Source organism: Rhipicephalus sanguineus, chromosome 7 (assembly GCF_013339695.2).
Source record: "Rhipicephalus sanguineus isolate Rsan-2018 chromosome 7, BIME_Rsan_1.4, whole genome shotgun sequence".
NCBI lineage: Eukaryota > Metazoa > Arthropoda > Arachnida > Ixodida > Ixodidae > Rhipicephalus > Rhipicephalus sanguineus.
Window position 1 is genome coordinate 86,384,897 of NC_051182.1, and position 13,632 is coordinate 86,398,528.

The following is a 13,632-nucleotide window of genomic DNA, read 5'->3' on the forward strand; positions in this document are numbered from 1 at the left end:
GAGATCTGTACAGCAGCCGAGACAGTCAGGATGATAACGTAAGAAGCAGTAATATCCCAGAGGAATCTGACATCCAACCAGTCTTGACAGGAGAAGTAAAGAAAGCCCTAAAGGGAATTCAAAAAGTCAAAGCCGCTGGTAAGGATCAGGTAACATCAGACCTGTTGAAAGACGGTGGAGAGATTATGTTAGAAAAACTGGCCACCCTGTATACGAAGTGTCTCTCGACGGGGAGGATACCAGAATCTTGGAAAAATGCCAACATCATCTTCATCCATAAGAAAGGCGACGTCAAGGACCTGAAAAATTACAGGCCCATCAGCTTACTGTCCGTTGTCTACAAGCTATTCACAAAAGTAATTGCTAACAGGATTAATACGACATTAGAGTTCAATCAATCAATGGACCAGACAGGATTTCGTACAGGCTTCTCAACAATAGACCATATACATACTATCAATCAGGTGATAGAGAAATGCGCGGAATACAACCAACCCCTATACATAGCCTTCATAGATTACGAGAATGCATTTGATTCGGTGGAGACAACAGCAGTCATGCAGGCACTGCGGAATCAGGGCATCGATGAAGCGTATATAAACATAATGGAAGGAATCTACAGCGCAGCCACAGCCACTATAGTTCTTCATAAAGAAAGCGACAGAATCCCAATAAAGAAGGGCGTACGACAGGGAGAGACGATCTCTCCAATGCTATTTACCGCGTGTTTACAGGAGGTTTTCAGGGCCCTAGCTTGGGAAGTATTAGGGATAAGAGTTAACGGAGAGTATCTCAGTAACCTGCGATCCGCTGATGAGATTGCATTGATGAGTAACGCGGGACACGAATTACAGCTCATGATTACTGAACTCATATCCAGCTTTTCTGGACACATCACAGCCAGCGCCCCTGGCGGCCCCGGCGCGAAGCTAGCGCGTTTTCAATGGAACTGGCGAGTTTTTCCCGAATAATTAAGTGTAGAGGGTGAATGTTGAAAAACGCAGACCACAGAGCGCTTCTGGGAACCTAAACGGACGAGAAGACTGCAGCGATCACGTTGCAGTAAGCTTCAATTTTGTTCCCAGAGCAGCTAAAGATTGTACAATGGGAGTCTATGGAAACGGCGAAAAATGTGGCCTGTTTTTCGAGACAAAAACGGTCACTGTCGTAAAACTAAGCAAGGTATGGTAATGGTCAGGAAATCACATGTAGTCCTGACAATCAGCTTTCGTTTGAAGCCAATCTCAACTTGCCGCAGTTGGCATAACATTGTTCCCTAACGCGTTTTATGAAGCGCGGTCGTTCAAATGTTTGTGGTAAATTGATAAACTCTTGCTTACCGCGGGCGACAAGGCGTCCACCGTGGCCGAGCGAGCTAATCGCTCAAGTTCAGAGCGCGGCATCACCGCGCCGTGATCGGTTCGATTCCTGGCGACGGATCAGCATTTTTTTTTTCCGGCCAGTGACTTAGTTCTGCAGCTTCGCACAGGATGTCGCCGCCGAAACAAAAAAAGAGCTTTCGTTTCGGTTTCGGTTCTTGACTGTAATCTTGAGCTGCCGTTTCTTTTTTCTCTTTATTATATGACTTTTTTAGTGTATGTTTAAACACTCCACGCGTATCACATCGTTCAGATCTACATTTGTAATTCTTACTTTGCTCTTTTATAAACGTCCTAAGGAACAGAACGCCCGATCAAGTTATGGTGAACAAAGCTCTTTCCAACTGTTGTTCGCGTATTGTGGTGGAAACTTATTTCTCCCTTCTCAATGATGTCGTTACGATCTTCTCAGGTACCTACAATTCAGCAACGTAAAGGAAGCGAACTAAGCTTAGACAACCGAGGCATAGTAAATAAATGACAATTTAGACGTTTTTGCAGTTGCTTTTTACTTTAGGGCTAACGCAAGTGTTTGTCGTAATCTTAACGAACGAAGGGGAATTTTTCGAGGGGTTCTTTTTTTGTTAGACACTACTAATGAAACCAACAGATAGTTCAGCCAATCAAAGAATAGGAAAAATTGTTTGTTCTTTTTCAAACAGCAGTGCAATGATTTCGCCCTAACTTAAATCAAATCAAAATCGCTATCTCGACAAGCATCAGCGGACGGCTCATATACCCTTCTATATGCTGCGCTCTCAACTCGAAGAGACTGTGCGAAATCCCCTTTCCTACCTGGAGTGGCTGTGTTCTCTTACAGCACCATTTTGTAGAGTTACGCGAGACTGCATCTGAGTTAGCTGCCTGCAGCTTTACTTCATTCTTTGCTATCGCACTCATTGCATCGTCCTTGCGGTGAAACTGAGATTTTTATTCATCTCTTGTCGTATCTATCGCCCTACGTGAACGGAAAAAATCCAGCATGCCTTCTCCTTTAACATCACATAACACTGTGCGCTGCATCGGATAGGTCCGTGTGATATGACGTGTGTGGATCAAAGCTTTCGGGAAGTCCAGGGACTGGTGCTTCCAGTTACAAAACGAAAATCCTGTGATTCAGCAGCTTTTCGCAGGCACCCACAGCCCACAACGTACCGCAATAAGATGCCATTTTAAAGATCTGTAAATGGAAATGTGCACAGCATGTACTGGTTGCGTAAGGCTGGAACTGAAAGCGGAGCTAGCGTTCGACCTAGCTTCTTCTAAGGTTTTGCTAGTAATACCAGGCTATTGCTATAGGTGCAATGTTTTTTCTAGTATAGTATTATAGGATATGACTAGGCTTGGATAATCTATTCTTCTCAGGTTTCGGTCGGTTCCCCAGACTACGCACTTCTTGCGTGGTTCTGAAGGGGAAATGTCGCGTCACTAGTAGTTATGTGATGGGATCTTAGTCACGTGAGAGAGAAAGTACATCTTTATTAGAGTCCAGTGCGGACGCTGAGGTTGCCCCGCGCCACCCGGTTGTTCCGAAGTTTTTGGCGCCAACACGTCACGTCAATAGTTACCTGACGTTACGGGATTTCAGTGGCAAGACTAATTACTTGATTTTATGTGATTTTTAGTCACGTGGCTAGTTGTTACGTGATTGTATTCACATAAGTAGATGTGCGATGTTACGTGATTTTGGTCACGCGACAATTGCAGGCCTGGTGTACAAAAAATTGTAGTCGCTTGTTACGCAGGAAACAACAACCCATCATCGATATCACATATATTTTGCGATTACGAGAAATTCACTTTCGTTGCTCGAAAGAGCAAGCGAAGCTGCACTCGTGCACTTTTTATCACGTTTCAAATTTGTTTGGGCTTCTACGATTTTTTCTGGAATTTTTTGTATGCTTCATTTGCTCTATTCTTTTTTCTTTCCTGGTGAAGAGCGCATATATATTGCTGTAAGTTTGAAAATATAGTCAGTTTTAAGTTCAGCGCTGTGTGTGTTTTCCAATGTCGTCCTCGTTCCTTGCGCTGTGAAACATCTAATTATGGTCTACAGCGCATTTTTGCAAACAGAAAGCAGCTGTTTTCACTTTTGCATTCCGTTCCTGCTCTTTGGAAGGTGGGGACACTTGCAAGAAGCGTTGCAAGGAGAGTTTGACCGTAGTATCTTTATAATAGCTATCGTATCACGGGCTAGCCGCCGCGCGCTGTGGCTGAATGGGTTGATCATACATGCTGGCTGTTTGCGCGCAATCGCTGGGGCCTTGGTTCGAATCCCAATGCGGTTTTTTCTTTTGTTTGTCTCTCTCAGAATTGCTTATGTTTGCCGCAGTGGTACAGCGGTTACGGTGCTCGGCTGCTGACCCAATGGGCACAGGTCTGACGGCGGCTCCAGCATTTTTGAACAAGGCGAAAATGCTAGAGGCTCGTGTACTTGGTTTTAGATGCACGTTACGAACCTGAAGTGGTCGAAATTTCCGCAGCCCTCCTCTACGGCATGCCTCATAAACATATTATGGTTTGGGCACGTAGAACTCCAGCAACTATTATTACTAGTACAACGCTGTTGAAAATTTAGTTGCTTGTTTTTTTCGCATGGAGCATTGCAACCAAGATATTTGCTGCAGTTTCGGTTTCGCTTTTGGAAATGGAGCAAGTAAACTTCTAATGCTTTATTTTTTATTACCACACAACCCCTTACTTAATAACGAAGAAAAGGAACCCAGATTTTAGTTAACCTCAACCGACCGGGGCCACCTAGGAGTCCAGAGGCCAGGCCCGTAGCTAGGGGGTATGTCCCAAGGGCCCGCCTCCCTTCCCAAAAGTTTGACGGAGGCGGTGTTTTACTGACAAGAATAATGAGAATAGGTGTTTCTCTCAAACTGTCAAGACCTTCAGCAAGTGCCCCCTCCCTTTACCCCCCCCCCCCCCTCGCTGACTGGCGCAGGCCGGCGGCGGGGAGCGGTGTGCACGGAACAGACGGCGAAACGGTAGGCAAGCAGACTCGGAAGCGAGCGCGGCCGCGCGCGCCGTTGCCATAGCAACGACGGAGAGATCTTCAACCGGCCGCTTTGCTGCTGGCTTGCGTTTCCTTTCTTGAATTCTCGGCACTCGCCACTTTCCTATGAAGAGTGCTGTCTCACGCTCATAACGTGCATGCCATTTGTGACCTGGAAGTGCCGGAAGCGCGGCGATAATGCAATCGAGAGGCATGCACGATATCAGGACTGTTTTCGTGAGGCGAAACGACACCCTTTCAACACGTTCTTTAGTGTACGCTGCTTTCCTGAAAAGCATAGATAATTTCATAGGGAATATTAGCCGATTACACACTGGCCTTTGTTGCCGCAGCGCCACTTCACGCCGTTGAAAGAGTAATAAGAGGGAGTAACTAAGAGGGAAGTCCAGGCATGGACACATGCATGTTGTCTTTACTGATGACTTTCCCTTAACAGGTACCCATGTTAGCAGCAATGTAGTACAACAGAGTGAATGAAAACAGCGAGGAAGAAGACTTCAAAACTAACAAGCGCTTTTCGCTTTACAGTTCTGCTTACCGATTCAATGAGCCAAGTATTCGACGCTCACTAGATTGCCCTCCGCACTGTGTTCCCGAGCCAAGCCTAATTACGGTTCATCAAACTAATGAGCAGATCAAGCTCGTCTTGCTTGTTCGCCCCAGGTTTATGACTAACGTGGTCGGTAATGCACGATATATATATATATATAGTGTTTGTGTGTGTGTGTGTGTAGAGAATGCCTTGCGGGTAGTACTCACTGAAAAAAAGAAAAGATGCCTTTACTAACGTTTCAGCCGTGACACCGCCTACGTAGGTCAGTGTCTTGCGAAGCCCATGCCACATCCCCAGCGGTATGGAATGCCTTTTTTCCGGTTTTTGATGTGTGCTACATGGAAGTTCATTCAATGTAGAAAGCGCCGCGCGCATGCGCCGTTGCTCTTCTCCGCTCCGTGTATAAGCGCGCGCTGGACCTTCCCATTGCCACTTCCAATAGCCGCTTTGCGGCCTTGGGGGTGCACAACTCCTTCGCGGAGCTGCGGGAAGCCCACCGCGTCAACCAACTTAATCGTCTTTCGCAGACGCCTTGCGGGCGCCGCCTGCTACACAGACTTGGCCTCAACACAATCTCCGACCCGGTACCTCCATCCCCAGTACCGGAAATGTGGCGCCAGAAGTTATGGGTGGAGCCACTCCCCCGCAACATGGACCCCGAACAACACTCCGGTCGAAGGCACGCGCGCACTGCTGCCCTTGAGGCGCGTCACTCCGATCGCCCCGGCGTATTTTATGTAGACATTTCGGGCCCTTCCCCCTCGGGTCACTACACGGCCGCTGTGATCACAGAAGGTCACCACGTCGACGGCCTCTCATTTAGAGCCGATAGTGCAACTCATGCAGAAGAGGTTGCCATCGCTTTGGCCGCCTCCCACCCCACCACTCACACTATCTTGACAGACTCGCGCTCAGCCTCTTCCCGATATATCCAGGGTTCCATCACCCCATTGGCTGCTCGTCTCCTTCAAGCCGCCTCCTGGCGCTTTAGCCCTCACTCCGTAAGAATAGTCTGGACTCCAGGCCACACAGGACTTCCCGGCAACGAGGCGGCGAATGCCGCTGCCCGCGCTTCTCTCTTCCGGGCCGCTGCCCTTCCATGTCCTGAGTCGGATCCTGGAAACTCGAGACTCACACGCTACCGTGATATTCTGGATTATTATCGCACTTCGCGTCGACTTTACCCTGGCCCTGCTCGCGGTCTGGCGAAAGCAGACGAACGAATACTACGCCGCCTTCAGACTAATACTTTCATTAGTCCGGCGGTCGCCCGGCACTTCATCCCGGAAATCTCTGGCACGTGCCCGACTTGTCAGGTCCTCGCCGACACCTTTCACGTTGTGGCTTCGTGTCCTGCAACTCCACTTTCTTTCTCATCCCCCTTCCCCATCCCAACTAGAGAGGCTTGGGAGGAGTACCTGCTCGGCTGCTCCACCTTGGATGCGCAACGCTCCTTGGTGGCACGCGCCCGGGCAGCGGCCATCTCCAATGGCGTCCCGGACTAGGGACTGCCACTCAGGCACACAGCAGTTCTCTTGTGAATTTCTTGAATAAAATGTTTACCACCACCACATGCGTTCACTAGTAGTCGCGAAGGCAACGCCACCTCTCAACGTCAACTCCTTTTACTCTTTTATAAGCACAGAATAAATCGAGAATGCCTAATAACGTGCGGATTAATTTTAACGCATTTTTTTTTCTTTAGTAAATAGCAGCGGACTGCGTAGAGCATTCTGCACATCTCATTCGTGCACTATGAAAGCTTGCCCGTCAGGCAACGCGACATGTCGTTGTGACTTTCAAAGCGTAATTCAACAATGCAAATCCTAATCATATGGTGAAAAAAAAAGCTCGTTTATGTCACTGTAATTCACAGCCAGGGTCTTGTGACACATTTCGATCAGTTGTCAGTCCCTTTAAGAAAGCACATCGCGAATATATATAGTGATAGAATAAGTATTTACTCTAAAAAGTCGTGACCTCACTAATGCTCACCTCATGTTCCACGATCCCAAATATTTCTCCATAAGTAGATATTGAGAAGGTTGTTGTGTATACATATTTGAACTTTCTCACTATCAAGGAGGTAATTTCCGCGTCACTACAAAATCTGCCCTAAATGGTGGCTCTGCGTTGTACAGAACACCTGTGCGCTGTACAGCGCAGAACCACCATTTAGGGCAGATTTAGGGCCTAATCTAAGAAAAAAAAAATAACATGTTATCAGATTGACAGGAATTAAAATTCTTTGAGCTATTTCCACTCAGACAATGCTGAGAGGGAATACCATGTCTAGAGGGTGTTTTCTAAAACGCATGCATCTATGATAGCACTGTGCTATTGATGCGCATTACTTCACTCCTGTGTGCAGATATCCCTGTTATTAAAGTCGAGGCTACATGCCAGTTATCGTGTCTTCTGAAATATTATTAATTTTTCTTAGTCGCTTTCGCGCGTATTTCTATTGCAACTTTTATGTTGCAGTAAAATTTATTATTGAATTATATATTTCTTACTATCTATTTTACTGTGATTTCCTTATCTACAATAGAGACAAAACTACCCGATACAGTGGAAGGGACTTTCAAGGTGGGCCTACACGTTTGAGCCAAAAAAGAATCCCAACCAGGAATGTCTTCGCAGCTTTGGCATTCCTATCAAGCCAGAAGATTCCAGGATCCAATACGCGGCTGATATTTTGCATCATGAAGTACAAAAAAAAGCTCCGGTTTTGAAGACCCTCGAGCGGAGCTGTAATCATTCTCTTCGACACGGGTCATTTTCCGTTGGGCTTTCAGAGGAAGAAGATTACTGCTTGAAAAGCAGTAGATATTAAGGGAAAAAGCAGATTTCGCTAGGCTTTATCTGGCTGAAGACTGGTATTTTTCAGTCATTGCTACGAGCGAAAAACTACTAATCAAAATTCCTGTGCGCATAAACACCATTGTTCTCTTAAGGGAACCTCCTGGAAAGAAAGGCTTAAGATTTCCTTTGGAACGCCTGCACATCTTCGTGGCAACAGAAGGAGCTCCACTCACAACTGAAGAAATTTTCATACGCTGAGTGAACGAAAGAAGGGTGAATTAAAGGGTTCGCTTTTCTCTGATGTGTCTTGTGACCCGTTGTCGAGCAAGTCAAATGCATTTTGTATTCTACATCAGGAGCGATACAAAATAAAGAAGTGATTTGGAGAGATTGTAGGAATAGTTACCATTTTATGTTGCATTAACAATCGTTGTTGTGAGCGCAAAAACGCCAAAATTCGCTGTTCTGAATTTCTTTGTTCTGATCAGAGTGGACGATTGGGCCAGTAGGTGATTCATGATCGACTTTGTGCTTGCTGTAGTGCAAAGTTGAAAAAGACTGCGCCTACAGAACATGAAAGGAGAGCTTCAGGAGAACTTCCAGCCCATTAGAGTGACCTATTGGTGTATCTGCGCCAACAGTATTCAAGACAATCACCTCGAGCATATGAGTCGGTCGACCGTGAGAAAAAAAAGGGGGAAAAAAAGAAAGAGAAAGAAGAAATGCAATTATGATAGATAAGTGCCTTTTTTAGCGGGATAGACGGCAGATCTAGAGATTATTACACAACACATCAGTCGTATATGTTCTAAGTAGGGGTGTGCGAATATTCGAAAGTTTCGAATGTTCGTCGAATATTACATTCGAAATATTCGTATTCGATTCGGAAATCGTGTATTCGAAAAGTTTCGAATATTCGATAAATTCGAATATTCGACAAAATCGAATATGCGATTCGATTATCATGCATAAAATAACTCGTCTTCCACATTTATGCTGCGTTCGTATAGCTAAAAATGTTGCCGAGAGGAGCGATAAACATCGTAAGTACACGGGGGCACGGTATCTGCCTGCGACGAGCGCCCCAATACGTATGATTTATTGCTGGTGCATCTCCGACGTGCAGCGCTGTTGGCGATCATGTAACCGTACATTTTCAATATTATGCGGCCGCAACGTGCCGCACTACCACTCGTTCACTATGCGGGACCATGGCTTCTGAAGAAAGACAGTGACCCATGTGACTGGTGGCGGACTGTAGGCACCTTCAGTTACCCCAGTCTGGCAAAGCTTTGCCCCATATGTACCTCCCTATACCAGCCACTTCTGTTCCAAGCGAGCGTGCCTTTTCAGGTGCAGGGGGAGGGGGGGTTGTCTCTGTTACAAGGGAGCGCCTGCTGCCTGATCATGTGGAGCAACTCATATTTCTTCATGATAACATGATGTAGTCATTACTTTCATTGTGCCGTGATATTTGCTTGTGTTGTGATGTGCATTGTGCTAGCCTGAACATTCTGTTCTGGAGATAGCAGTGTATGTTGCGTTGCCAGTCAGGCTGTTAATGTTTTTTTTTTCTTCAAATAGCTACATGTTAAATAAAATATCGTTACTGTGGAGGCATTTTTCCTTTGATATTCGATATTCGATTCGATATTCGCAGGTGGATATTCGTATTCGATTCGTATTCGAAAAGTTTGATATTCGCACACCCCTAGTTCTAAGCCAAAAGAGAGCAACGGGGGTATAGGGGTTCCTCCGTTGAGGGAGCAAGTGCATTGCCACTCCCATTACTCTCGTAAAAGGAGCAACGGCCAGGGGATGAACCGTTGCTCTCCTTTCAGTTGCTCCTTCAGTGGCCCAATGGTTAGTCTCCCCACTTGCTCCTTGAGGACCAACTGTTACTCCTTCCTGATGCTCCTCAAGGGAGCAACGGATGCTCCTTCCCGTTACTCCTTAATTTCTTATGGGGCCCAAAAAAAATCGTTTTTGATTGACCTATAGAGCATATTGAGGTTTATACAGATACTTGTTTGGATGCACAAACGATATACAGACATCTCACTCAGAAATAAATTTCAGAAAATTTGCAGCAAACACACAGGATTCGAACTCGTGACCCCTTAATCTCCATGCGCGTACGCTAACCACTAAGCCACCACACGCTACGGCCCCGTTTGAAAGGAAACGGGGTTATGTATGTACCGACGGGTCGTTGCGCGTTCTGACATGTTAAGGAAATGAGCATAGGCGTGCAGAACCATTGGTGATGTTCAAAAGAGAATCGAAAGTAACAGTGTAAACATCTGAAAACGTCAGGTTAATGAGTCTCGCGAAAACACAGGCTTTGCCAGAGCTCCCTTTTGCGCTAGCTAAAAGGCCAGCAATTTCTTTTTTTTTTTTGCCCGGAGGAGTGTTTTCTTCTCTATTATCATTATTATTACTAATATCAATAATAATAAATTTTTTTGCGTAAGAGTCACCTCCCCTTTGAAAAGACAACACAGCTTGAGCTGATAACGTCCATTTGCTCTGAGATTAAACACAAAGTCAAACTACCGGACACGATTGCGATAGCTGCCCTCCAGCAAAATCAGCAAGTGACAAGGTAGAGATGATGAGGGGTGGGCCAGCGGTGCTAGCTCGCTGTCAGTCTTTCTGCGCATCGCAATAAAAGTGTTCGTTGCGTGATCTCTGCTGCAACCCTGCCGTCGGGGCTTTTGCTGATTTGTACTGGAGACGGCCGTTCAGCAAAAAACCGCAAATGTAAAGTCTATCAACTGTGTACTTCTCTCAACCGCTTCTTTGTCGTGAAGTATATACGGAGTCTCGCGAAGCTTCGCATTTTATTGCCACATTCTCAGGCTATATATTTATGCCAAGTGTTATACGCAAACACACCAGTTAGCTTGCGACGACAGCAGCTTCAGGTGCTGGCGTTCAAATGCAACCATGCCTTTTATTAGGAACGTTTAGCTTGTATTAGGGGCTTTTAGCTTTACGTTACCGTGTTACGAGTTGCCGGAAGCAATCTGTGCATGCGCGGGCCATTACGGAACGTGAACTACTCGCCGGATTGGCTTTACGTGTATACGGCCCTATCTCGCAAATCCACCTTCGTTCGCGGCTACTCGCGATATCCGCTTTACCGAGGCTCCAGCCGCCGAGTAAAAATAAGCCGAAGTGCGAGCGCCAATTGCGATCACCTTGTTTCAGCGGCTAAAGTCACTAGAGTGAGTTGAAATAGAATACCGAAGCTGTAAGCACGTGAGAAGCCTTCACATAAATACCCCGACAGGCTGAATAGGTGGCGCCATCTAGCGGGAACAAGATTAACCAGGCAAGCAAACAATTGTTATTGCAGAAACATCGTGCGTTCTACTTCTGGTGCAAATGCCTTGCCGCGGCATAATTACGAATGAGTTATCTTTTCAATCGTTTTTTTCCTCAAAAACACTAGGCGAAAATAAACGTGCCCATACTATGGTTGCACGAAGCGTCACAAGATGGCGACACCATCGTCGGATAACTCGGTATTCTACACCCGTTTGCGGATACCGGGATACTGTACACGCTAAAAACCCCTCGTGATTTTGCCGCAGCGGTGATACAATCTTATTTAAATTAAATATAATTGAAGTGCAGTTATCATCACCATTTCATGGTTTATTCAAACGTAAAGGTATCCGTTTACGTACTTACGTAAACGTTTACATACGGGGAGCTAAAACTTTTCTAAAACATGTGTTCCGGTAACAAGGTAAGGTTAAAAAGTATACGTACAAGTTAATGTCCCTATTAGCGTGCGCATCTCTCTGTTCAGTTTACAAAAAGTAGTTTCCTTACGCCAGCCCGCAAGGAAATGTGGCCTATGCATCGACCGATACAGGGTGCGTCCTGCAGGAGAGCAACGGTTGCGCGCCGAGAGCAAATGTTGCCGTTCGTCATTCTGTTGCTCCCTTCCAACCTAACCCTAAACGGTTACTCCCCCAACTTGAGACATGTGAGCCATCTTGTTCCAGTTGGTCTTTTTGGGGAGTAACAGTTGGTATTTAGGACTAAAACCCGCAGTTACTCTCATTTTTCCCATTTTTGGCTTAGAGTGTACGTTCATTCTTAACAAAAAAACTAACCAAGTTCACATTTTCCGGTGTACAAGATCATCTTTCAACGACTGTATCATTTTTGCACACCCGCTTTGACGGCGCCAAGCTTGCGGTGGCAGTCACATTTCAGTGAGAACTAAATGAAAACAAATAAAAACTATCTGTAACTTCTTTTTTTACTCTCATTCCTAGCGTTCTCAAACTTATCCAGTTCTAATTTGAGGTAACGGAAGGAGCAGACAAGCATCACCCAAGTGGTACACCAAAGGAAATTTGGTTATTATGCAACCACAATATCCTGTTCGTACCCAAACATAATGGTTCCCGCTAGCTGAAAAAAGAAACTCAGAATGCAGCATGCTGCTTCAATATCCCACCGGTACGGCAGCGCAAGAAACTAAACAAACAAAGAAAAGCACGATTCTCTTGATGCATCGCGGGCGCATCTATAACGGCCAGACATTTGGCGTAGCACGTCTAGAAAAACTGCCGATTCATTGCCAGTCGTCGCCGTCGAGATAACGCCGACACACAGCGCTCTCTTTTCTGCGCACTGAGGTGAAGCGACAGTCTCGGGGCGTGTGTACTGTTTCTTTTGATTATCTTTTATTTAGTGCCGCGTCAGTGCATACGTCATGGCGGGACTTTTGAATTCTTTAAGGTCGATACGCCACGTGGTGTCGTTCGCGCGAACTTGGCCGCTGGTGTCCAGAAAAGCTGGATATGGGATACGGAAAGTACAAGAGTAGGTCTGAAAAATAATGTGCATAAAACTAAAGTAATGTGGAACAATCTTTGCAGAGAACAGCGCTTTGCGATAGGTGGCGAGACACTGGAAGTTGTAAAGGAGTACGTCTACTTAGGACAGGTAGTAACCGCGGAGCCGAACCATGAGAGTGAACTAACTAGAGGAATGAGGATTGGATTGGGCTCATTCGGCAAGCATTATCAAATCATGAATGGTAGTCTACCTCTATCTCTCAAGAGGAAGGTATATAACAGCTGCATCTTACCGGTACTTACCTACGGAGCAGAAACCTGGAGACTTACAAGGAGGGTTCAACTTAAATTGAGGACGACGCAGCGAGCGATGGAAAGGAAAATGATAGGTGTAACCTTAAGAGACAGGAAGAGAGCAGAGTGGGTCAGGGAACAAACGGGGGTTAGGAATATCATAGTTGAAATTAAGAAGAAGAAATGGATATGGGCCGGGCACGTAGCACGTCGGCAGGATAATCGGTGGTCATTAAGGGTAACTGACTGGATTACAAGAGATGGCAAACGCGTGAGGGGGAGACAGGAAATTAGGTGGGTAGATGAGATTAAGAAGTTTGTAGGCATAACGTGGCAGCAGAAAGCACAGGACCGGGTTGATTGGCGGAACATGGGAGAGGCCTTTGCCCTGCAGTGGGCGTAGACAGGATGATGATGATGACTCAAAAGGTGCCAAATCTTTCGTGGCGTTCTTTTTGACGGTTTTGTCGTCGCTAGCGGCTGCTTCACAGTTTCCTTTGAGATCGTCTTCGACATTACGCAATTTCTCCTAGCTGCATTCGATCTCATCCCTCTCCTCTTTCTCGAGCGTCTTGACTTGGGACTCCTTCTAACCTTGCGCCAGCGTGCCCCTTTGCCCGAACAGAAGCACAGGCCATCGTCCACCGTCCGCGCTCGGGACCCGGATCCCCATGATCTCGCAGAGGCTTGTCGTCGTCCTGCCAAGGCACTTCATCGCATCAAACACTATCCACCACGCCTCCTGCAAGCGTAGGCTTC